The sequence below is a fragment of the Geospiza fortis genome, unplaced genomic scaffold (assembly GCF_000277835.1).
Source record: "Geospiza fortis unplaced genomic scaffold, GeoFor_1.0 scaffold16, whole genome shotgun sequence".
Taxonomy (NCBI): Eukaryota; Metazoa; Chordata; class Aves; order Passeriformes; family Thraupidae; genus Geospiza; species Geospiza fortis.
This window is the reverse complement of record NW_005054302.1, coordinates 4,598,998-4,609,033: the sequence shown is the minus strand read 5'-3', so window position 1 is coordinate 4,609,033 and position 10,036 is coordinate 4,598,998.

Below are 10,036 nucleotides of genomic sequence, written 5' to 3'. Positions count from 1 at the left end.
AAACAGAGATAAGTGGGGCAATGAAAGCTAACATGGCAGGGCAGCTAGACTGGATGAGAGATATTTACAACTTTTTAAGTTCTTCAGGTTTGCAGTAGCCTACCAATTTATGCTGGAAACGTCTTTATGCTCCATATGTACATTGCAAATGTTGCAGTCCAGGGGCTGCTCTTCTTCTGCCACTGACTCTTTCTGTGGCCTTAGCTAAATCACTTTACCTTGTTGTTACCTTTAATCAAATTGTGGTCTTGTAGAGTATGATCCTTCTTTAATGCCTCTGTATCATGACATTGACTCGATGGGGACTTCTAAGATTGCAACCTAATTATTTACAATAAAACATAACTAGCTGAGATGACTCAAACCATTTTCTTATAGCCTTTACTTAGAAGATTTTTAATTTCATGAAGGTCTGAGAGATTTCCATGGTTTTGGGTGAAATAGAAATGGATTGGTAATGTTGTGCACTGGAATATCTTTCAGCAAAATGTATACCTACTATACCCCTTTATTATCTCTTCATGTTCCTGCAGTCTGCCAGCCTTACACAAATCTAGTTCTGTACAATTTTTTTCCTACAAAACAAGCTATTAAAAGATGTTTTTGCTGCTTCTTTGCACACAAAGATTACTTACAGACTGTTCTTCTTCTTATCTGATTTAGTTTGTTAAAAACATCTAATTGATTATATAAGAAAAAGAGACCAATGTACCTTTGCAGATGCCTTTGACTTGTTTGACAGAGTGATACTGTGCTGTGCTCTACAAAGTTCTATAATCTATACATCTGCTTCTCATTGTTATTATAATTTTTGTTGAGTATATTATCTTTCCAAAGCTATTGTTTGATTTGCCTTTCAGCAAGGGAGACTTCACCTTTCTGAAGTATCTTATTCATATTTTTACTAGGTTTCTGTTCTAATGCAACCCATTATTTTCAAAGGCTTTCAACAACAGAAGAATATCACTGTGCTCAGAGCAGATGTCTGAACTGGTCAGGAAAATGGTTGTTGGGGTAGTCTTTGACCATTTTCAGAGACTTTGGTGGCATGGATTTATTGTATAAGAAAATCTCCAAGCTCACTTACGCCTCAGGCACTCAGCATTCACTAAGGCAATGAACCTCTTCTCCAGGTTCATGTGCTCATGTTCTCCTGTCTTTCATACAAATGCATTGTAACACATCTCTACTAAGAAGAGAATACAATGAGACAAGCTGGAGCCAGTAGTCACAGTGATGAGATTATTTTGAACTGCCTTTAAAGTTTCTTGTGTTAATGACTGGCAAATAGTTAGGACCTCTTAAAAGCTTGGCTCCAATAGAGTGTAATGGCAGCTGTGAAACATAATTTCCCAAATAAGCTCTTACAATAAAGGACTCAGATATACAGAGTTCACCTATCTTTGCTTCTGAAAGCCCAAAGAACATACCAATTGTGCAAGCTTGCAGTCCCTTGTTAATTATAATCTCTGTTTATATAGCAGCCCTATCTCAAAACTCTTTTCAAACATTAAGACTCCTAGCACTTCTTTTATGTAGGCATTATTATCCCTGTCATTATCATTATCTCATCTTCCATTTTATAGGTGGTAAATGAGCAAAATCACACTGTGAGTCAGTAGCTGAATTGGGAATAGAATATTGTAGTCCTAACTTTGTCCCTTGCTTTAATTACTCACTAACATGATTGTTATTTGTGGGTTGAAGTGATTTTGTTCAGTGTAAGATCTCAGCAAAGATTTTTGTTTCTATGGCTTTCATGCTGATATTTTCAGCTGTTGATCTCGGTTTAAGTAGCTAATAAGAGATGCTGTCATCTTCCAATTAAATACCTATCAATAAATTTTAATATTAAACAATTTGAATAATAGACTGGAACAGCTCAAATGAAGCTTAGTCTATTGAACAATGAAGTATTTAGGTATTGATGTTGTGTCCTAATCTAGTCATAGCAAAAACCATGATGGAAATCTATGGAGAAATGTGCTTTTGTAAAGTAGCTGGGTTTTAAACAACAGTTGTTATTAATTAGTCTTTTCTTTTAATGTGAAAATACCATATGCAACTACTAAATTAAGTTAAAGCCACTTGTCTATTTTTTTTTTAGTCAGAAAATTTTAGTTGGTATAAAATACACAAATGTGCTCAGTTGAAACTAGACAGTTAACCTCATTGTCTCCTTTTCCAGGACTGTTTTAATCTGGAAAGGTAATCTAACCATTGAATTGGCTCAAACATTCCACTGACAGCACCCCACTCCTTTGTTTCTCTGTCATCAAATGTCATAAGAAATAGAATAAAAAAAAAAAAGATTTTCATGAGTGGAAAGAAGACCACAAGGTGAAATCCTGTGAGGAACCGAAGATACCCTGAGAAGTAAAAGCATGCTCCTCCCACAAGAGAAGGGTAAAACACTCAATATTACAACATAATTGTTTAGAAATAGAGGATTGCCCTTTTTCTTGTTCATTATTCTTTTCCTCCTCCTTCTTCTTTTAAATAACAAGATATCTTTGTCATTCCTTTAACTACACTGTAAAAGTCTTGTCCTCTGTCAGTGGTCTGCTTGCCTACAGGTGAAAAACTGGGTTTTGGTGAATTATCATAGAAATACATACTGCCTTAAAGGTCTACCTTTCCAAGGGAATAGATCCCTCAAATAAAAGTACAAAGCCCACTTTGCTGCCTTCTACTTGCCCCAATTATAGAACAAAAAATGCCTGTTGGTTTCAACAAACAAGATCTCTTTCAAGGTGATTTGAATGCTTTATTTTGTGGATGCAGCAGTCATGTACACAGTCTTTATACACCTGACAGCCACGGAGAAGAGAACTTAGTTGTGCAATTTCTTTCATAATTTTCTGTAGTAACAAGGTTACAATTCTCTGCATTTGTTCTGCACCATGTCGGCACTTTACACTCTGATCTTTAATTCATTATTTTTAATGACCTATTTATTTGCTCATAAACCAGATCTCCATGTCTCCCATTCACTTTATTAGACAAGTTACAACCTATCCTTTCCCTTCCCTTCCCTTCCCTTCCCTTCCCTTCCCTTCCCTTCCCTTCCCTTCCCTTCCCTTCCCTTCCCTTCCCTTCCCTTCCCTTCCCTTCCCTTCCCCTCTTATTCTTTTCCTATAAGACTTCACATAATACAGCTTTTGATCCCATCTCAGCTGTGTCTCTACATGTCCCCTCATTAGGAGGACATCCCATTCTCCTGGCGCCTGTTCCTGAGAGTTTATGCCCTACTTTAACACACACTTTGTGGCAAATGTCCTTCTCTTCCTCAGACTTGTGGACTAAATATGACAGACATAGGATTGAAAGTGGCAGATGATACCCGCCTACCTGAGAAATACTCTAACATTTCTCTGGTTTTTCATGCTATCACAGTTTATGGAATTTTAAAATGTGTATTCTTATAAGAATTATTACATATTTCTCTAACTGGAGTAGCTGAAACCACATATAGAACTATGTCTGCATAGGCCTGTGATTGAAATGACAAATGATATTTTTATGTTGTATAATTTTCAGTTATGCAATTTCAATTTCTTGAAATCTCTCTTCAAACTGTTATATATTGCTGCTCAAATAATAGCTATTTATGATTGTCACTTCTGTGCTGTACCTCCTATGTTCCACCTGCACTTCTTAGTTCTACAAAATGCACTCTTCTATAAAAATGTTAATTTTTGCCAGATTTCCCCCATCCTGTAAACTCAGCCTTCCCTGTTCTGTCAACTCAGTTTTCCCTTTGCTTTTCAAGCTTTTCCTTTTTACACTGATGCTTCTCCAGTGTGACCCACAAAGATGGTGAGAGGTAGATTAGCTAAGCTTTGGTCCTGGGCTCCTCAAGGCAAGGAAAAATATTTGTATCACAGCAATTATTTACAGACCTAATTTTAACTGCTGAAGTGTGAAGGTCAGAAGAAGTAGGAAACAGGATTCCTTGGTGTAGTCTTACCTAAGCACACAAAGAAAAGTTATGGTATCAATATTTTCTTGGAGTACAAAACAGCTAATCAGCCTCCTGCTATCATGCAAGGACATTACTACATCCAAGCATGTTCCTGTAGAGCTTTAAAAAAACTGGCCAACTTTGTTGAGTGTTTATTGCATTGATATTTTCTCCTTATTTCCAGATGCTCCAGTTGGTTTGATTTTATTTTGGAGAGAGTTTTATGTTTTCTCAGAGCACCTCTTGATTAAAATCAGATCATTCAGTTGCTTTCCCAATGTGTTTTCAGTCTAATTTCAGACTTGACATGGCAAAGAGTATAATAAAACTTAGCAGAAAGATACAGAGAGAAAACCGAAGAGCCCAGTAATAAAAGATTACATGGTTCTCCAGCAGAGTCTAATAAACACAGTGGTGAAGCAAGTTTAAAATGAAATCACAGTAAACAACTGCTTTCTTGCTGATTACCACTGGTAAAATAAGCACTTCTGAAACAATGCTATTTTTGTACAAAAGGATTATTCAGAAGCACATCATCTGTGATAGCAGCTAAATGCCAGGAACAATGGAGGGAAAACCTTGAGCTCATCTGTGTGTCAGAGCCTTTTATGTTCCACAAGGTGATCACGCAACTCAGAGGATGGAGCTATGGGAGAGGCATTTGCAGCTCGGGCAGCTCCATTTGCCACATGGGTTTTTGGGAAAGAGGGAAAGAAGCACCTGTGAGGAGCTGCTGCTGCAAGGTGCTCCATCAAATCCAACAGGCAGTTAATGACATAGTGTGAATCACAGTGAATCACAGTCCTAGTAAACCCAACATCAAACAACCTACACTACCCCTTTATCACCCTAGCCCTACGAGGAGCACTAATAACCAGCACCATTAATTTTACCCTTCCCATGAGCAGGTGCTTGTATCCTGAGCTGGATTTGACTACAGGGCACAGCACCTCATAGAATTGGACCTTCACTTTCTGGTCCTGGTTTAGAAAGTATGGGCATGAAGAAATTTTGTGCTTATGAAGTTTTGGGATGATACTCTAATTAAAAAATTAATATTCTCACTCCCCACCTCAAACTACAGCCTCAAAAGAAAAAAGCTGAAGTGCTAGAAAGCTAGTAAAAATAGTTTTATTTTTAAATAAAATTTCTAAACTTAATTCAAAATTCTGTAAGAGAGGTAGTTAAAATCCTGGCTACAAGCAGGATGACAGACAAATTGAAAGAGCAAGACTGTCCACAAAGACGTTCAGCTATGCAATAATGCAAGAAAAATGCATTTCCAGCAGTTGGTATCAGGGTTTCTTTGACTACTGCAATAATGGAAAGGTTGGGATAAAACCAAGGTCCATTGGATGTTCAGGGCCCAGGAGATAGCAGCAGAGCAGAATAATAATGAGTGCTTCTAACTTCCTTCATCACACAGAAGTTGACAAAAAACTCCAAAAATTAAAAAAAAAAAAATCTATATATGTATATATAAGGCCCTGGGCAAAATTTGAGCTATGTGTGTTGCTGATGAACAGCACAGTGAGCTGGAGTTGACTGAGCATGGATTTTTTCTAGTAGAGCTAGAAGTAAATGGCTTTGTCAACCATTACACTTTCCCATTTTTCTTAGATTTCCTCCCTGGAAGCAAGCCAGGACATTATGGGGAGAGGGAGGGTTGTTATGTGCATGGAATGAACAAGAAAAATCTCCTGTCTCAGGCTGAGATGTGCTGCCTGGAGCTGAAAGTCCCAAATTTAAGTCCCTTCACTCCCAGCCTTCTGTCTGCAGACAGCAGCTGCCAGGCTGTTACCCCAAGTGTCCCTTTCGTAGCGCTGCTGTTCTACACTCTGTGCATATACAGATGGATCACATGAACATTCGTGAGGACTGTTCTGCCTTTGGCCCATGGAATGACCTGCTAGAGTTAGTTGATGTTTCATCAACCACTAGCCATGTTCTCCATTTAAAAATATAATCAAAGTCTGCTCCTCCAAATTCCCTGAAAACTCTGTAAACTACTAAGAAAAGCAAAAATATTAAATGTGGAAGGTCATTACTCTGACCCTGCCATTCTAAAATGTATTGGCTAACGAATAAAGTTTAGTGAATTTTTAGTGCATAGTTACAGTTAAAATATTGTCCTTCTTTCCTCCCTTTGCAATAATTTTACTCAGATCCACTTTGCATTAGTAGATGTATGCATGTGCAGCTTTAGAATTCTGATGTTATAATTAGATCTGTGTATTTGGTCAGGCAAGATCAAGGTTGTCTACTTATTTCTTCATAGTCTGGATCAATGTTCTACTCCTAGAACCATTTAACACCCTGTTGAATTCTGCAAGAGCCCAGTAACCTTCCTCGGTCGGCATCACATGCATACTTTTTTTCTCTTTTTTTAAAATTATCACTATCACATGTGGGAGGTTTCTTCTTTACCAGAACAAGAAAAGAATATTTTTCAAAAGTAAGAATAGAAAATGAATATGTAAAAGTGTCCTTAAGATTCATAAAGAATCATCTCCTGAAACTGAAATAATTGTGAGTCCATACCACCCAGACTACCTTCTTCTAGAAGGTGTGGGGGAAAGAAAGAAAAAGAATATCTGAGCTGGGTAGCCTGGGAAGCAGAACTGTCAGCCATAGTAAAGCTCAGAATCTCTGGAGGACACCTCTAGTATCTTTGCAGGATCTTAACTGACCTATCAGTGCATATGAAACAGAAATTTATTTTATTTTGGTAGTAAAATCCATTCTATCTACAGTCCTAGGTTTTCAAACCATATTTAAATCACTGGGTTTCACCTATTGTAGTGAGAGTATGCAAAGTCCTGGAAGAGTTCCACACAGATGGCCTTAATCCCATGGGGAGATAGCAGATTATTGCCAGGGTTATTGGCATTCATGGAGTGCTTGGTCTGGCTGGCAAATGATGACATCAATCTTGGTGAAAAAGGGATCATGCATTATTCTACATGCAATCAAGTGCTAAATTTAAACACTGGTGGGACAATAAATTTTTTTGGAAGAAGGGTCATTAATAGGCAAGGGTCTGAAACATCAAACCTTTACTTACATGAACAGCCTTTGCTCACAGAGGTTATCTCATTAGGCAACTGCCTTACTGAAAAAAGGGCCTTGTACTACAGGGATTGAGGAATTAGTATCTGCAAGAACAACTTTTCTAATTATAGACTAAAAAAAATAATGTATGAAAGTCCGTTTGTGGGATTTAGAAGTATGTATGCTGTCTGCTTCTTAACAATGGGAATCAAGAGAAAACTGGGAGTTATCAAGGTTCTAATGAATACAAACCTTGTTGTAAAATTAAAAATCTATCCCCTTAATATAATGTCCTCTATCACACAGTGGCCAATCCTGTTTGAGCCAGAAACTTAATCCCCATAAATGTCATACTGTTTATATGGTATGCTTGAATTCACTATAACTAATGACCAATTTATTCCTGAAAGAGGGCACTCTTGAAAATATCGTGTCCTTTATTTTTATGCCAGACAAAGTAAGGGCTTTTCATGACCACATCATCTATACTTTTTATTTATATATTCAAATATAATTATAATAGTTAATCAGAGCAAAGGAATAAAGCACAATAACAACACAGATTTTTTCCTCCTGATTTCTGAAACTTTCTGCTCATGGGTAGTCCATTTGGTTGGCTCACAGCCAATGTGAACCAGAATACCAAGATATGTGTTATTTCCCTTTTAGTTTACAATGCTTCTCTTCTGACTCTCTTGTTAAACATTGTAAATTAGTTGCCAGAAAGAGCAAGAACAATCTCTGCTTTTCATTCATTTTAGCTAAAGCAGAAATATTGCAAAACTGTACAAGAACACACAGAGAAGGGGCTGGGACAGTAGGGAAGGAGTTAAACATTTGCTGAGGTCTATACTACTGTCCCCTCCTGAATCCACTTTTCACTCTCTACAGTTTAGGAAAAACCTTGGAATAATTATGATACTAATACACAAGACATATTTTCACTATTTTCTAATCCTAAAAGTAAGGTATAATGTCAATAATTGAAGGTAATGGATAACAGGTAAAATTAATACACAAAGGATTTTTAATTTATTTAAGGTAATTTAACTTGCAGCAGCTTTGTGTTGCCTCTCCCAACACGTAAAACCTGAAGATATAGTCATATATTCTAGTGCAATAAATAAGTAGTCCTAGCTATTCACTTTTGCAATAAACACATCTCAAGTTAGTAAATTCTTGCTTTTGAACTTTATCCAATCCCCAATTTGGTTATTTCTGCCATAAACAGGGCTAACATTCTAAGGTATCCTCATACCTTTATTATATGTCCTAATACTGTTTTCTGTGCAAAAGGCCATTCTTACTGTGTTGCTTGGGTTTTTTAAAATGAATTCTTTCTAATCATCTAGCAACTTTTAATCAGCAGTCTGCACCTTCACAAACTTGCACGTGCTTTTGGGATTAAATGCTATCCTTTTCCCACTTTCAGTTTAGGCTAAAGGATTCAGTGGAGCCTGGTCAGGGAGCACAGCACCACTGCTCTATACCTTGGCTGCTTCTGTGAGGGATCAGAAGCGTTCTCCAGTGGCACAGGCCATGATGAGTGAACCCCATGCCCTCACCCTGTTTTGCAGCCTCCCTACTCAGCTGCAGCTTTGCAAAGAATAGAGGAAGGAAAGAGGGAATGGCCTGAGGATTGATGTGCTGTTTCAGCCTGTGGTGGTTGTTTTCTCCTCTAAGGCAGCGAGTACAGAGCACTGATTAATGCAGAACTCGGACGTGCACATTGGAGAAAGGCAAGGAGGAAGGAAAAAAGTGCAGGCAGAAAGCCAGTGAGGCTATGGATGTGTGTGTGTGAGAGGGGTTGGACATGTGTGCAAGGAATACTGGGCTGAGAATCATCGAATCATATAATAATTTGGGTTGGAATGGACTTTTAACACTCACTGAATCCAACCCCACTGCATGGGGAGGGGTATTTTAGCAATGGCACCAGCTATGCACCTGAGGGAGCTGAGTGAGATGAGTAGTGGACAAGGACTTGTCTCTCAGTACTGGACTGAACATCTTTCCTCTCTGTGCAGCACCCCTCCAGCATCAAGCTGTATTATTCTGGGGAGGGGAAGGAGTAATGGAAACCTCTATTCCTCTGGTTTTAGAGGAAGCATTAAGTTGGAGTCCCTTTACAATCATTTGGACTATCCCAACCATCTTGAATGTAGTTCATTCTATGCGGTATAAATCTTTCTCCAGAACAATCACAGAGTTAATAGTGCCTGGCCAAATTTCACAAGCTGTGGTGCATTTACTTATCAGAGACAAAAGACAGTACAAAAGAAATCTGCCTTGAAGCAGCAAAGTGCTTAAATGCTCAGCTTGCCAGCTTCTGTCCACCCCTGTGAAAGGTTCTCAGCTGTCAGGGTCAGCAGATCTAACGCATCTTTGTTCTTGACTGAAGATTTTTCCAACTCATGTCACAGCTTACCTCGTACAGATTTTCCTCCAGGCTTTTTAGCCACTAGAAAGGATGGATATTTTCTGTTTCTCCTTATAGTCCTGTAATTTCAACTAGAGCTTTATAGCAGCTCTCCTTCCAGCACATGGGGTTTGTCTAGAGCACACAACATAGAACCAATGGAACTTCCCGACCATCAGATGTCAGATTGTCCCATGTTGCCAGACACTACCACATCAGTTTGTTCCTTTTGGAAATGTGAATAGCTCCATCTTAATGGTAATTATTTTTTCTGCCCTGCTAGCACTTCTGAAAGAACTTTTAAAATAACAGATTTTCTTATGTTTAGAAATCTACCGTTTTTTGGCTTAAGTGCATTAATGGGCAGCTCATACCTGTTTGCTCTTGACTAAAACGCCTGCGATGCACTTAGCCTTGGTAAGGCAAGTTTTCACACACATTCCCACCAGGAGTCCCTGGCACTGCTTCGCTCCCACAGACTGACACCAGCCTCCCCGAGCAAGGACGGGTGCGCTGAGGGACGGGGTGTTGGTACGGCCGGGGACTCGGCACCGGGTGCGGTGCGGTGCGAGCGTGGCTGGCGGCCGGGCACACGGCAGCCG